Below are 16,752 nucleotides of genomic sequence, written 5' to 3'. Positions count from 1 at the left end.
GTGGACATGTGTGTAGATGGATGTGTGTGGGTGTGGACGTGTGGGGGTGTGGACGTGTATGTAGAGGGATGTGTATGGGTGTGGACGTGTGCATAGATGGATGTGTGTGGGTGTGGACGTGTGTGTAGATGGATGTGTGTGGGTGTGGACGTGTGTGTAGAGGGATGTATGTGGGTGTGGACGTGTGTGTAGATGGATGTGTGTGGGTGTGGACGTGTGGGGGTGTGGACGTGTGTGTAGATGGATGTGTGTGGGTGTGGACGTGCGCGTAGATGGATGTGTGTGGGTGTGGACGTGTGTGGGTGTGGACGTGCGTGTAGATGGATGTGTGTGGGTGTGGACGTGCGTGTAGATGGATGTGTGTGGGTGTGGACGTGTGTGTAGAGGGATGTGTGTGGGTGTGGACGTGTGTGTAGATGGATGTGTGTGGGTTTGGACGTGTGTGTAGAGGGATGTGTGTGGGTGTGGACGTGTGCGTAGATGGATGTGTGTGGGTGTGGACGTGTGTGTAGATGGATGTGTGGGGGTGTGGACGTGTGCGTAGAGGGATGTGTGTGGGTGTGGACGTGTGCGTAGATGGATGTGTGTGGGTGTGGACGTGTGTGTAGATGGATGTGTGTGGGTGTGGACGTGTGGGGGTGTGGACGTGCGTGTAGATGGATGTATGTGGGTGTGGATGTGTGGGGGTGTGGACGTGTGTGTAGATGGATGTGTGTGGGTGTGGACGTGTGGGGGTGTGGACGTGTGTGTAGATGGATGTGTGGGGGTGTGGACGTGCGTGTAGATGGATGTGTGTGGGTGTGGACGTGCATGTAGATGTATGTGTGTGGGTGTGGACGTGTGTGTAGATGGATGTGTGTGGGTGTGGATGTGTGTGTAGATGGATGTGTGTGGGTGTGGACGTGCGTGTAGATGGATGTGTGTGGGTGTGGATGTGTGTGTAGATGGATGTGTGTGGGTGTGGACGTGTGTGTAGATGGATGTGTGTGGGTGTGGATGTGTGTGTAGATGGATGTGTGTGGGTGTGGATGTGTGTGTAGATGGATGTGTGTGGGTGTGGATGTGTGCGTAGGTGGATGTGTGTGTAGATGGATGTGTGTGGGTGTGGACATGTCTATGAGAAAGGAAGTTGTTGTTTCTCTGTCCCTAAGCATGTTTTGCTAGAGCAGGGTTTGGAGTTTGCAAGTCTTTGGCAACCAACATTAATCAGAGAGCTAACCAACCCCACCGTCATGGTGTCTGTCTCGGCCATGGCTTAAGGTTCTGGTAGGTGGCTGGCCATGCTGATGTGAACATCTCCCTTCCTAGCATCCACTCTGCACCCGACGACGTGTGACTGAGGGACCGAAGGCACAGCTGGATGCAGACATAGAAACTGCACTGACATACTGTCTTTGCTGTACGAGAAAGGGCCAACACATCATGAGGATAGTACTTGCATGGGGAACAGTCTAGCTGGTTGGCGTCTCTGCCACTGGACCAAGTATCCAACCTTAGGCCACGAGAGCTGAGGGGTGCAGTACACACTGACTGTGAGTCATCATGCTGAGATGGTGGGCACCTCGTTAACTATTTCTCCACTTCCTTGATGTTCAAACTGGGTGGGACAGCATACAAGTCACACTCTGTATGAAGCCTGAGATGCACAAAGATGGAATGATGTTCCTTCTCCGGGAACTAGAAACAGACCAGCAGATTGTGTCATGAAACATAGAACATTACAGTACAGTACAGGCCCTATGGCCACCATGTTGTGCCTACATTTTAACCTACCCTAAGATCAATCTAACCCTTCCATTCCATTTTCCTTTCATCCACCTGCCTGTCTAAGAGTCTCTTAAATATCTCTAATGTATCTACCTTGACCATTACCTTAGCAGCAAGTTCTACACACCCACAACTCCGTGTACAAAACATCCCTCCCGCCCATACATACTTTCTTCCAATCACCTTAAAATTATGTCTCCTCATAGTAGCCACTTTCACCCTGGGAAAATGTTTCTGGCAGTCCAATTGATCTATTCCTCTTATCATCTTGTATACCTCTATCAAGTCACTTCTCATCCTCCTTCACTGCAAAGAGAAAACCTCTAGCTCGCTTTACCTCTCCTCATAGGACATGCTCTCTAATCCAGGATGAATCCTAGTAAATCTCACCTGCACCTGACTATAAGACCAGACTATACACAATGTTCCTAGTGTAGTCTAACCAGGGTTTTTATAGAGTTGCAATATTACCTTGTGGCTCTTGAATTCAATCCCTTGACTAATGAAGGCCAACACACCGTACAGCTTCTTAACCACCCTATCAACTCGTGCAGCAACTTTGAGAGACATTCTGACATGGTACACAATACCCCTCTGTTCCTCTGCCATGCTAAGAATCCTGCCATTAGCCAGTAGCCAGTAGTTCAACTACCCAGCAATCAATGCCCAATGCTCTGCACCGCAAAGTGCCTGTCACCCCTGTCCCACACTCGGTGCTCATCAGCTCCGAATGCACAGTGCTTCCACCACACCTGCTGCTCGCCCACCACTTGGCAAGGCACACCTTCACTGTGCACGGCGTATTTTAGCAGCAAAGCCTTACACAGGTGTGGCACTTCAAGTCCTGACACCACACCAAGATGAGTAGCTGCTGATTACTAACGAGCAGACAGCCTGGCAGGTCGGGAACGTGTCTTGGGATCCCGAAACCTCCCAGCCCCATCACTTTGTTTTCCACCCTGTGGCCCTACTTATGGAGAAAGCCACCTTACCTTTGATATAGCCAGTTGGTTCTCTCAGGATGTGTGGCTGGCATCTCCAAGCCAGATGCCAGTGTATCTACCACTGAACATAGAACATTACAGCACAGTACAGGCACTTCAGCCCAGGATGTTGTGTTGACACTTTCACCAAGATCAGTTTAATCCATCCCTCACACATGGTCCTCAATTTTTCTGCCTAAGAGTCTCTAAATGTCCCTAATAACCTGCACGCCACCATTTATATCGGTGGTGCGCAAGTGGAAGAGGTCAAAAGCTTTAAGTTCCTCGGGGTCAGTATCACAAATGACCTGCTTTTGTCCAACCAAGCACAGTCCACTGCCAAGAAGGCTCACCAGCGCCTTTACTTCCTGAGGAAGCTAAGGAAATTTGGCCTGTCCCCTAAAACCCTCACTAATTTTTATAGATGCACCGTAGAAAGCATTCTTCTAGGGTGCATCACAACCTGGTATGGAAGTTGTCCTGTCCAAGACTGGAAGAAGCTGTAGAAGATCATGAACACAGCCCAGCACATCACACAAACCAATCTTCTGTCCTTGGACTCACTTTACACCGCACGCTGTCGGACCAGTGCTGCCAGGATAATCAAGGACACGACCCACCCAGCCAACACACTCTTCGTCCCTCTTCCCTCCGGGAGAAGGCTCAGGAGCTTGAAGACTCGTACGGCCAAATTTGGGAACAGCTTCTTTCCAACTGTGATAAGACTGCTGAACGGATCCCGACCCGGATCTGGGCCGTACCCTCCACATATCCGGACCTGCCTCTCGGTTTTTTTTTGCACTACCTTACTTCCCAGTTTCTATTTTCTATTTATGATTTATAAATTAAATTTTTAATATTTACTATCGACTTGTACTCCAGGGAGCTCGAAGAGCAGAATCAAATATTGCTGTGATGATTGTACGCTCTAGTATCAATTGTTTGGCGACAATAAAGTATAAAGTATAATGCATTTACTCTACCACCAGCCCAGCACTCAGCCACATACCCATCACACTCTGGAAAAAAAAACACCTCTGACACCTTCCTATACTCTTCCCCAAACACTTTGTACCTGTGACTTCTTGTATTAGCCATTCTCTCCCTGGAGAAAAAGTCTGCTACACTCAATCTATCACCTTGTACAGCTCTATCAGGTCACCTCCCATTCTCCTTTCCTCCAAAGAGAGAAGCCTTAATCTTGTGCAAATTCATTTTAAGATTCATCTCCGGTCTAGCAAGGAACACAGAGCCAGTGAATAAACTGAAAATGTTGTAAATGCCCAGGAATAATGAAATGCTGATACTGAAAGGCCTGGGCAGAGTGAATATGACAGGCTGCTTCCATCAATAGGAGAACCGAGGATCAAATGGAGAGATGAGGTGGAGATGAAATCAGAGTCAGGTTTAATATTACTGACATATGTCATGAAATTTGATGCATTGCGGCAGCAGTACAGTACAATATTTTAAATATACTATAAATTACAATATGAAATATAGAGTATAAGCAAACATTTAAATTAAGTAGTAGTGCAAAAAAAGTAAGGTAGTATTCATGAGCTGGTTCATTGTCCACTCAGAAACCTGATAGTGTAGGAGAAGAAGATATTCCTAAAACATTAAGTGTCTGTCTTCAAGCTCCTGTATCCGTAATTTCTTCAGCCAGAGCACGGTGACTTTGTGGAATTTGTTGCCATAGAGGACTATGGAGGCCAGGTTGTTGAGTATATTTAAGGCAGAGATTGATAGATTCTCGACTGGAAAGGGGATTAAGGTTACAGGGAGAAGGTGGATGAATGGGAATGAAAAAAAAATTATCCATGATTGAATGACAGTGCAGACACAATGGGCTGAATGGCCTAATTTAGCTCCTACATCTTCTGGTCTTAAATGAGGACAGTAAACTAATTCAACAGATCCATTTTAGCACATCGTTGCTGCCTGGAAGCCCTGGAGCTCTGTCTAAATCCTTGCACCTTCACCAGCTGCATTGCAGTGGTTCAAAAAGGCAGCTTATCATCACTTTCTCAGGGCCAACTAGGGATGGGTGGTGAATGCTGAATCTGCAAGCAACACCCAGATCACGTGGAACAATTAAACGCAGTAAATAAAAGGAAAACTAATTGTCAAAGAAAAAGAGAACCGGTTTTTCTCAGAAACTAACACACCTTAAAAATTCACCGCAGAGTAGTCAGAGGCAAGCTTTGGTGTACACCTGCTTTTTGGCCTTCTGGCAGTGATGAGTTTGACTTTTGGAGTGAACCATGCAGACTACACTAGGAAGCCCCTTTCTCAGTAATATCATACTTCGCCATTCTCCTAGCAGTCTGAACCTTTCTTTGTCAGGGCTGGGAACCTCCTCAAGCTGTGGATCACAGGGAAAGCCAGCCTCAGTTCAAACCTGCTACTGACTCACACTGGATTTGGTCCTGGTATTCTCAGGGTTGGAGTCCCACACAGATTTCTGGCATATTTCCACAGTCATTATAAGTAAGTTATCCTGATAAAACACTCCATATAACAGAAGATATAAACCCAGCAGCTATTTTATTAAGTACACATATATACTTGCTTATTAATGCAAATATCTAATCAGCCAAACATGTGGCAGCAACTCAGTGCAGAAAAGCATGCAGACATGGTCAAGAGGTTCAATTGTTGTCAAAGCTAAACATCATAATGGGGAAGAAAAAATTGACTTTGACTGTGGAATGATTGCTAGTGCCAGATGTGGTGGTTTGAGTATCTCAGAAGTGCTGATGTTCTGGGATTTCCATGCACAACAGTCTCTTGATTTTACAGAGAACTGTGTGCGAAACAAAACAAAAGCATCCAATGAGCAGAATTTCTGTGGGTGAAAATGCCTTGATTAGGGAACTTAAGGTATGGGAACTCTTAGGAGACAATGATCATAATGTGATAGAATTCAGTCTGCAATTTAAGAAGGAGAAGCTAAAATTGGATGTATCAGTGTTACAGTGGAGTAACGGGAATTATGGAGTCATGTGAGAGGAGCTAGCCAAAGTTGATTGAAAAGAGACACTAGCAGGGATGATGGCAGAACAGCAATGGTTGGTGTTTCTTGGGATAATTCAGAAGGTGCAGGAAAGATACATCCCAAAGCTGAAGAAGTATTCTAAAGGAAGGATGATGTAAGCATGGCTAACGAGGGAAGTCAAAGATAGCATAGAAGTTTAAGAGGGTGCATATAATACAGCAAAAATTAGTGGGAAGGTAAAGGATTAGAAAGCTTTTAAAAACCAAAAGAAGGCAACTAAAAAGCCATAAAGAGAGAAAAGTTGAAAAAGTTGAAGCTAGCCTAAAATATACAAGAGGATACAAAAAATTTTTTCAGATATATAAAGAATAAAAGAGAAAAACAAGACTGGATATTGGACTGCTAGTAAATGACGCTGCAGAGGGGGTAATAGAGTTCAAAGAAATGGTGGAGGAAATTAATAAGTATTTTGTGTCAGTCTTCACCGTGGAAGACACAATAGTAGAATGCCAGAAATGAGAGAATGTCAGTGGGAAGAAGTGAGTATCATTGCTATTACTAAGGAGAAGATGTTTGGGAAGCTGAAAGGACTGAAGGTAGAAAAGTCAACTGGACCAGATGAACTACAGGCCAGGGTTCTGAAAGAGGTACCTGAAGAGATTGTGGAGGCATTACTAGTGATCTTTCAAGAATCACTGGATTCTGGAATGGTTCCAGAAGCCTGGAAAATTACAAATGTCACTCCAATCTTTAAGAAGGAAAATTATAAGGCAGTTAGCCTGAGTTCAGTGGTTAGAAATATGTTGGAATCTATTCTAAGATGCCAGACAGGATAGTGGAATGCCCCTCTTGGGGATGTGGGAAGGCAGGGAGACCTTCAGTGTCCCTGATGACGACAACTGCAAGAAGTGCATCCAGCTGCATCATCTTACAAGCTGTGTTAGAAGCTGGAACTGGAAGAACTCCAGATCATTCAGAGGTTGAAGAGGTGATAGATATGACATATAAAAGGCATCCGTTAGTCTCGCAAGACCATGGATTTGCACCTTGGAAGGTTTCCAGGGCGCAGGCCTGGGCAAGGTTGTATGAAAGACCAGCAGTTACCCATGCTGCAAGTCTGCGCTCTCCATGCCACCGATGTTGTCCAAGGGAGGGGCACTAGGGCCGATACAGCTTGGCCTTGCTCAAGGATACAACACGTTGCCTCAGCTGAGGCTCGAACTAGTGACCTTCAGATCACTAGTCCAACGCCTTAACCACTTGGCCACGCGCCAACACATATGACATATAGAGAGGCGGTTACACCCAGGGTGCAGGACACGGAACTAGGTGGCAGTCAGGAAGGGGAAAGGGGTTAAGGAGCTAGTGCAGAGTACCCCTGTGGCCATCCCCCTCAACAACAGGTGTGTCATTTTGGATATTACTAGGGGGGGAGGGGGGTTGACCTACAGAGAAGTCACAGTGGTAGGGACTCTGGCACAGAGTCTGGCTTTGTGACTCAGAAGTGAAGGGAGGAGAAAAGGCACTTTGTGTTGATAGGCAATTCATTAGTTAGAGGAATGGATAGGTTTTGTGGGTGAGAATGCTTCAACAAGGGAGAGAGGCAGAAGAAAGGAAACTATTGCCTGACCTCAGTGTTGGAGCCAATTATTAAGAATGAGGTGTCAGAGTACTTGGAGGCACCTGATAAAATAGGCTGTAGTCAGCATGGTTTCCTCAAGGGAAAATCTTGCCTGCCAAACCTGTTGGAAGTCTTTGAAGAAGTAAAAGCAGGATAGACAAAGGAGAACTGGTTGATGTGCACTCGATTTTCAGAAGGCCTTTGACAGGGTGCCACACATGAGGCTGCTTAACAAGCTACGAAGCCATGGCACTAGAGGAAAGATTCTAGTGTGGATAAAGCTGCGGCTGATTGGCAGGCAGCAAAGAGTGGGAAAAAAGTGAACCTTTTCTACTCGCCTGCCGGATACTAGTGATGTTCCACTAAGGTCTGTGTTGTTACTCATTATGTTATACGTCAATGATTTCAATGAAGGAATTGATGGCTTTCTTGTAAAGTTTGCAGATGATATGAAGATAGGTGGTGGGGCAGGTAGTGTTGAGGAAGTAGAGAGGCCACCAAAGGACTTAGACAGAATAGGAGAATGGGCAAAGGAGTGGCAGATGAAGTACAATGTCAGGAAGTGTATGGTTATGCACTTTGGTAGAAGAAATGAAAGGATTGACTATTTTCTAAATGAAGAAAAAAGTCAAAAAAAACTGAGATGCAAAAGTCCTTGTGCAGGATTCCCTACAGGTTAATTAGCAGGCTGAGTCTGTGTGAGGAAGGCAAATGCAATGTTAGAATTAGAGGACTAGAGTATGCTGATCGGCAGAAAACAGAAAGTTAAGGGATTCTGGCTAGTTGCCTGTTACCAGTGGAGTACCACAGGGGTCAGTGTTGAGACTGCTGCTTTTTACGATGTATGTCAATGATTTGGACTATGGGATTAATGGATTTGTGGTTAAATTTGCTGATGATACAAAGATGGGTGGAGGAGCGGGCAGTGTTGGGAAAATAGAGAGCCCACAGAGAGGCTTAGCTGGTTTAGGGGAACAGGCAAAGAAGTGGCAAATTAAATAAAATGTTGAGAAGTGTATGGTCATGCATTTTGGTGGAAGAACTAAACAGGCAGACTATTATTTAGATGGGGAGAGAATTCAAAATGCAGAGATGCAAAGGGTCTCGGGAGTCCTAGTGCAGGATACCCTAAAGGTTAACCTCCAGCTTGAATCGGTGGTGAAGAAGGCGAATGCATTCATTTCTAGAGGTATAGAATATAAGACCAGAGATGTGATGTTGAGGCTGTATAAGGCACTCGTGAGACTACACTTGGAGTATTGTTTGCAGTTTTGGGCTCCTTATTTTAGAAAGGATATACTGACATTGGAGAGGGTTCAGAGAAGATTCACAAGAATGATTCCAGGAATGAAAGGGTTACTGTATGAGGAATGTCTAACAGCTCTTGGACTGTATTCCCTGGAGCTCAGGAGAATGAGGGGGGATTTCATAGAAACATTCTGAATGTTAAAAGGCCTGAACAGATTAGATATGGCAAAGTTATTTCCCATGGCAGGGGAGTCTAGGACAAGAGGGCACGACTTCAGGATTGAAGGATATCCTTTTAGAATAGAGATGCAGAGAAATTACTTTAGTCAGAGGATGATAAATCTGTGGAATTTGTTGTCACAAGCAGCTGTGAAGGCCAAGTCATTGGGTGTATTTAAGGCAGAGATAGATGGGTTCTTGATTAGCCAGGGCATGAAAGGGTATGGGGAGAAGGCAGGGGTGTGGGTATGACTGGAAGAATTGGATCAGCCCAGGATTGAATGACGGAGCAGACTTGATGGGCCGAATGGCCCACTTCTACTCCTATATCTTATGGTCTTATGGTCTCTTATAAAAGCGAGAATGTAATATTGAGACTTTATTATGAAATGTTTCCTCTGGTGGGAGAGATGAAGACCGGAGGACGCACCCTCAGAATAGAGGGGTGTCCTTTAAGAATGGAGCTGAGGAGAAATTTCTTTAGCGAGAGAGTTGTGAATCTGTGGAATTCTTTGCCACAGGCAGCTGTGGAGACCAAGTCTTTATGTACATTTAAGGCAGAGGTTTATAGATTCTTGATTGTTCAAGGTATGAAGGGATACGGGGAAAAGGCAGGAGAGATCGGTTTTGAAGTATATCAACCCCTACCTGAGGAGTGACCTGGAGCTGCTCCAAGTTGCCTACCTGCACAACAGGTCAACAGAAAATATCATTTCATCGACTCTTCACTCAGCTCTGGAACATCTGGACAATGAAGATGCATACATCAGGATGCTCTTCATTGACTACAGCTCAGCATTCAACACCATCATCCCCTCAAAACTAATCACTATGGTCCAAGACCTGGGTCCCGATAGCTCTCTGTGCAAATGGATCCTCTATTTCCTCACTAACAGACCTCAGTACAGTCAGTACAAAATTACAACAACATCCCTTCCACAATCACCATCAGCACAGGCGTGCTTAGCCCCCTGTTCTATTTGCTTTGTACTTATGACGTGAGACTAAGTCCAGCTCCAACATTTGCTGATGACACCACCATTGTTGGCTGAATCAAAGGTGGTGGTGAATCGGTACATGGGAGGATCTGACTGAATGGTGACACAACAACGACCTCTCACTCAACATCAACAAAACCAAAGAGCTGATTATCAGCTACAGCAGGAAGAAGCTGGAGATCCATTGAGCTAGTCCTCATCAGGGGATCAGAGAAGGAGAGGGTCAGTCACTTTAGATTCATTGGTGTTATCATATCAGAAAATGGGTCCTGGAACCAGCATGTAGATGCTATCACAAAGAAACATAGAAACATAGAAAATAGGTGCAGGAGTAGGCCATTTGGCCCTTCGAGCCTGCACCGCCATTTATTATGATTATGGCTGATCATCCAACTCAGAACACCGCCCCAGCCTTCCCTCCATACCCCCTGACCCCCGTAGCCACAAGGGCCATATCTAACTTCCTCTTAAATATAGCCAATGAACTGGCCTCAACTGTTTCCTGTGGCAGAGAATTCCACAGATTCACCACTCTCTGTGTGAAGAAGTTTTTCCTAATCTCGGTCCTAAAAGGCTTCCCCTCTATCCTCAAACTGTGGCCCCTCGTTCTGGACTTACCCAACATCGGGAACAATCTTCCTGCATCTAGCTTGTCCAATCCCTTTAGGATCTTATACGTTTCAATCAGATCCCCCCTCAATCTTCTAAATTCCAACGAGTACAAGCCCAGTTCATCCAGTCTTTCTTCATATGAAAGTCCTGCCATCCCAGGAATCAATCTGGTGAACCTTCTTTGTACTCCCTCTATGGCAAGGATGTCTTTCCTCAGATTAGGGGACCAAAACTGCACACAATACTCCAGGTGTGGTCTCACCAAGGCCTTGTACAACTGCAGTAGTACCTCCCTGCTCCTGTACTCGAATCCTCTCGCTATAAATGCCAGCATACCATTCGCCTTTTTCACCGCCTGCTGTACCTACATGCCCACTTTCAATGACTGGTGTATAATGACACCCAGGTCTCGTTGCACCTCCCCTTTTCCTAATCGGTCACCATTCAGATAATAATCTATTTTCCTATTTTTTCCACCAAAGTGGATAACTTCACATTTATCCACATTAAATTGCATCTGCCATGAATTTGCCCACTCACCCAACCTATCCAAGTCACCCTGTATCCTCTTAGCATCCTCCTCACAGCTAACACTGCCACCTAGCTTCGTGTCATCCGCAAACTTGGAGATGCTGCATTTAATTCCCTCATCCAAGTCATTAATATATATTGTAAACAACCGGGGTCCCAGAAGGCGGGACAGTACCTGTACTTTTTAGATATTTGCATAGATTTGGCACGGCACCTAAAACTTTGATAAACTTCTACGGATGCCAGTTAGGTGCATGGTGTCCTAATTGGTTACGTCATGAGCTGGTATGGAAACACCAATGCCCAGGAATGGAAAACTCTACCAAAAGTGGCAAATACAAGCCCAGTCCATCACAGGCAAAGCCCTTCCCACCAGTGAGAGTATCTACAAAGTGCACTGCCACAAGAAAGCAGCATCCAGCATCAAGGGCCCACGCCATACACCCTGTGCTCGCTCCTCTCTATTACTGTACTATTGGGAAGGATGTACAAGAGACAGGGGTCCCACACGGCCAGATTCAGAAACAGTTATTACCCTTCACTGTCAGGCCTTTGAACTGGCGTGAACAACTCCATTCTCCTCAACTCTGAACTGATTCCATAGCATACTGACTCACAGTGCAAAGCTCTACAACACGTCATCAGTATTATTTATTCACTTACTTGTACAGTTTAACTTCTTTTGCACATTGGCAGCCAGTCTTTATCTGTGTATAGTTTTTCATAAATTCTATTGAAATTCTTTATTTTCCTGTAAATACCTGCAAGGAAATGAATCTCAAGGTGGTTTATGGTAATACATAGTGTATGTACTTGGATAATGAAATTACTCTGTACTTTGCAAATAAAAACTGTAACTCAGTGAAAGTTCTTCCCCGGGTGTAAAGAATCACGTGGAGATATCTATGGTCCATACTACACAAGTACCACAGGCTGGGGCAGTGCAAGAAACTGGTTTGCCCCTATCCTCAACACTGACTGCAAGTGGAGTCCACTGCATCACTGTGTGTGGGAATGGAGACAGTCGGTGCAGTCCTGATGAAGGGTCTCGGCCCGAAACGTCGACTGTTAACTCTTTTCCATAGATGCTGCCTGGCCTGCTGAGCTCCTCCAGCATTTTGTGTGTGGTGCGACTCAATTGCTCCACGCCTACCTGACTCTGGTGCTTGTGACAGACCTGCCCAATGTGTGTTCCCTGCCTCGCTCTCAGAATGTTCACCCCCAAGCTGGAGGGTTGATCCAACAGTATTTTTCTAAAGCTCGCATTTGGGGAATTGGGACCCCTTTGTAGAGGACTGCCACCTTTATTTTCCTCAGGCCGCCGACCATCCATGATGCTCCTTCCGCAGACACAGCCAGATCTCCCCCAGCATTGCCATCACCCCCAGTAGCTGAAGTTTCTGGCTGTAGACCTGAGGGAGCTGAGTACAATATTGGTCTTTATTAATCAGTAGACTAATCTTCCTGTACGATTTTTTAAAAGTAAAACGTGCCTCATTCTAATCTGATGCTTCCTTAAGAATAGAATCACAGCATCACTGAACGGTTGCACCACAGGAGGCCATACAGGCCATTCAGCCCATTGCATTCATACCAGTTTGTTTACCAGAGCAACTTACTAATTGTCGCCGTCATGGCCTTTCTTGTCGGGTTTTATCCATTTCCCTCTAGAAGGCCACAATGGAACTTGTCTCCTCAGTATCAGCCACTCACCTCCTCTTTCTCATTGGTCTGGCACCAGCCTCCAGCACCCACTTGTGAATGTTCCCAGTGAATCATCCATGTCAGCGCGGGAAGGAGATCAACTCCTCGAGTTTGCAAATGACGACGGGCTGAAAAGTATGTTTGACATAACATCTCTGCCAGCATTCTGGATCAAAGTCAAGGCTGGATATCCTGAGGCAGCCATGAAAGCACTGAAAACATTGATTCCATTTCCAACATATTTCTGCGAAGCGGAGTTTTCTGCAATGAATGCAACGAAAACTAAATTGTGGAATAGACTGGACGTAAGGAACCGCCTTCGAGTATCGATGTCTCCCATCACCCCTCGATGGGACCATGTTGTTGCAGGAAAACAAGCCCAGGGCTCCCACTGATTCAGCGATATTGGTGGATTGCAATGATTTTATATGTTCATACGAGGAAAATATGTGCTGTGTATTTAATATCCAAACGTTACTTAAAATGTTATGATGCTATTGACTTATAAGTGACTTATAGTTCAGTGGTCCCCAACCTCCAGGCCGTGAAGAATATTGCGGTGGCCAGAATGACCCCAGCACATCTTTAAGAAAAGAAGCTGAAATAAACAAGCTAATTGGTTAGGTAGGCACGAGGAAATCTGTAGATGCTGGAATTTCAAGCAACACACATAAAAGTTGCTGGTAAACGCAGCAGGCCAGGCAGCATCTCTAGGAAGAGGTACAGTCGATGCTGCCTGGCCTGCTGTGTTCACCAGCAACTTTTATGTGTGTTAATTGATCAGGTGCCGCCCGGCACGTAAATGTCGGCCCAGATCAGAGGCGATTGCCAATTGCATCGTCTCTGATCTGGGCGGACATTTATGTCCCGGGCGGCACCTAATTAATTAGGTTGTTTATTTCGGCTTTTTTATGTGCTGGGTGCGTCCCGGCCATCGCTGTACCCCTGCATTCGTCGCGGCCCGGAGGTTTGGGACCACTGTTATAACTGACTTATCACTACATTCATGTGAGGAAAATATGCGCTGTGTGTTTAATATTAAATTTGTTAGATAAACCCCTTTAGAAACGAAATTGAATGTATTAGCCACTTACAAGTGACTGACGTATATTCCAGTCGTGATTAACACCGTCACCACCACCCCCCCACCCCCATCGGCCGGTCCGCAAGAATATTGTCAATATTAAACCCGTCCACGGTGCAAAAAAGGTTGGGGACCCCTGATTTAAACTAGCTGGCTGTCTGCCAAGGAGCTACACTATTGATGTCCTACGTGATGAGGCCAAAATCCCTGTAGACTTGCTTAAAGTTGTAATAGAATAAACATGATAATATAATATAATACAAGTACATATTTTAATGTCACATTTGCTGCATATACCCAACTTGGTTTACAGATTAGACAAAATCACTAAACAAAGTATTACATACACCCTTGGAGGTCGACCGGGGGGGAGGGGAATATGGGGTTGCAGGGGCGGGGGTGCTACCTCCCTGAAATGAGTTTTTGCAGGGTGGGATGTCTGTTGTTCTCTCTGGAGCGGCAGAGGCTGATAGAAATTTATTATAGAAACATAGAACCATAGAAACCCTACAGCACAATACAGGCCCCTCGGCCCACAAAGCTGTGCCGAACATGTCCCTACCTTAGAACTACCTAGGCTTTACCCATAGCCCTCTATTTTTCTAAGCTCCATGTATCCATCCAGGAGTCGCTTGAAAGATTATACGAGGTATAGAGAGGGTGGACAATCAGAATCGCTGTCTCTAAAGTGCCAAGTACTAGAGAACAGGCCTTTGAAATAAGCGATGCATGGGGCATTATTGCTTCTGCAGAGTGGTAGGTGCTAGGATTGGGCTGCTGGGTTGTTGGTAGATGAAGATAAAATAGTGCCGTTTAAGAGACTTTTAGATAGACACCTGGCAACGCAGAGAATGGAGGGGTATGGACTACCTATAGGCAGAAGAGATGTGGTTTCATTTGGCATTATGTTTGGTAGAGACATTGTGGGCCAAAAGGCCTGATTCTGTGTTGCACTGTTCTAGTTCTATGTGTTTAAAACTGTTATGATCCCAGCTTACATTAAGCTCCCCCATTCTAACTATGCTTCTCTATAATAGCCACACACATCTCCCTACTTCATTGGCCAAATAAACCCATCAGTCCAGTGTTTCCTTGCTCTAACTAAACAGGGTACATTGATATTCAAAGTTTCCATGTAAGTTTATTGTCAAAACACCTCCTTGAGATTCATTTTCTTGCAGACATGTACAAATAAAGGAATAGAATAGAATTTTTGAAAACTATACACAAAGACTGACAAACGGCCGATGTGCAAAGGAAAACGAGAGGGAATAAAATTAAAAGATCCTAATTTCCATTGCCTTAGGCTCTAAGGAACTGCTTCCAAAGATCATACGTTCACCTGTTGCTAGCTCCTCGTCTATTAATTCACTCATGTTTGAGGTCCTTAAAGGGTAACAAAAAAAAAATCAACAATAAGCCAAATGTTTTCAGAGGGCTTTACAGAGAGCAGTAGGCTGGCAGGTGGGAATGAAATGCACTTTAGCATGATTCACAGAAGATAAGGGAGTTGCTCGGCCGGTTTCTCCACCTTGCACTCTGTCAGTGCATGTCTGCTCTTTGTGCAGGAACCCAGCCAAGGCTGGGAGAAGCTTACACACCTCGGCACAAAGATGGAAACGGTTGCATGACAACATCAGATCATCACCCACGCAACATCTCCAGCACCCCCGTCACTCTGCTTAAAGAGGAGATTGCTTAATCGGAGGGAGGGAACGACAGGGAAGGGGGTCATTCTAGTGTTGGTGGTGGTGTAGACGGGGCATTTCAGAGATGTTTAGTTGCTATCTAATTGTGCCCAGGGTAATTTTCCAGAGAAGCATGTTACCGGCAAGGAGAATGGAGGCAGTCTGGTTCTGGGGGAAGGTTCGGAGTCAGGGTTTAAAGTTAGGAGTGAGATTCGGGCTACCTGTTAGATTGCCAGTTAGGATCTGGGATTAGGGTTATTATCTGGAGTTAGGGGTGAGAGTGGGGCTACTAGTTAGGTTACAAGTTAGGGTAAAGGATTTGGGTTACTAGTAAGGATTCGGATGATGGTTACTAGTTAGGCCTTGGAGTTCTGGATGAGATTAGGTCTACTAGTGCGGGTTATGATTTAGGATTACTAGTTAGTGTTTTAAATTAAGGGTGCGATTAGTGTTACTCATTGGGGTTACAAGTTAGGGGTCAAGGTTATGGTCACTGGAGTAGGTTTATTGGTTAGGATTACAAGTTAAGATTGGGTTAGTAGTTCATTTTAAAGGTTTGGGTATACTATTTAGAGTTCAGAATTTTGGCTAAGATAGAGTTTGCATGGGGTTGGGGTGGGATTCCTAGTTAAGGTTATTAAGCGTAGGTGTTTGGGCTACTGGTTAGAGTTCAGAGTCAGACGTTAGAGTGTGTGGTTCTCATCCCCTGAGATTATTGGCCTCAGTACTTTCTGCCACTTTGAATTTACTCATATCCTGGTTCCCTCCATCCAGTCTCACTTGTGGTTACGTACCCACATTGGGGACTCCTCCCAGGATTCACACTCACCATCAGCCTGTTTAAACAGTGCCGTTGAAGGAGTGGCTTTGCTTAGTCATTTGTGGGACTGGCCTTGGAGGGTGGGATCGGTTAGGATGATGACTCTAATTCATTTTAAATTCTCTCTCTGTTTACCTGAATTATACCCAGTCTTCAGAGGAATAGACGTTAGACAGATAGTGTGAGGAGTTTTTGGTGTTAAGGTGAATGTGGGTGCTGTTTCTTTGGCAACGGACTTATTGGGATGAGCTGGGTCCGTGGCTATTAGACGTTTGGCAGCTGGGGCCTTACATTGGGGTTGGGATTTTCAGGTAGAAGACATTGTGAAGGAGGTTTGGTCTGAGTTGGGCTGGCTGGACCCATCTTTAAACTGAGACCAAACACTTCATAGCCATGACTTCTGCTGAACAGCAACCACTCGCGGTTCCATGGTACTATAACTTAGCCCAATGCCCCTAGAGCCTTCGGAACAAAGT

This window comes from Mobula birostris, chromosome 8, assembly GCF_030028105.1.
Source record: "Mobula birostris isolate sMobBir1 chromosome 8, sMobBir1.hap1, whole genome shotgun sequence".
Classification (NCBI taxonomy): domain Eukaryota; kingdom Metazoa; phylum Chordata; class Chondrichthyes; order Myliobatiformes; family Myliobatidae; genus Mobula; species Mobula birostris.
Note: the sequence above shows the minus strand (reverse complement) of the source record.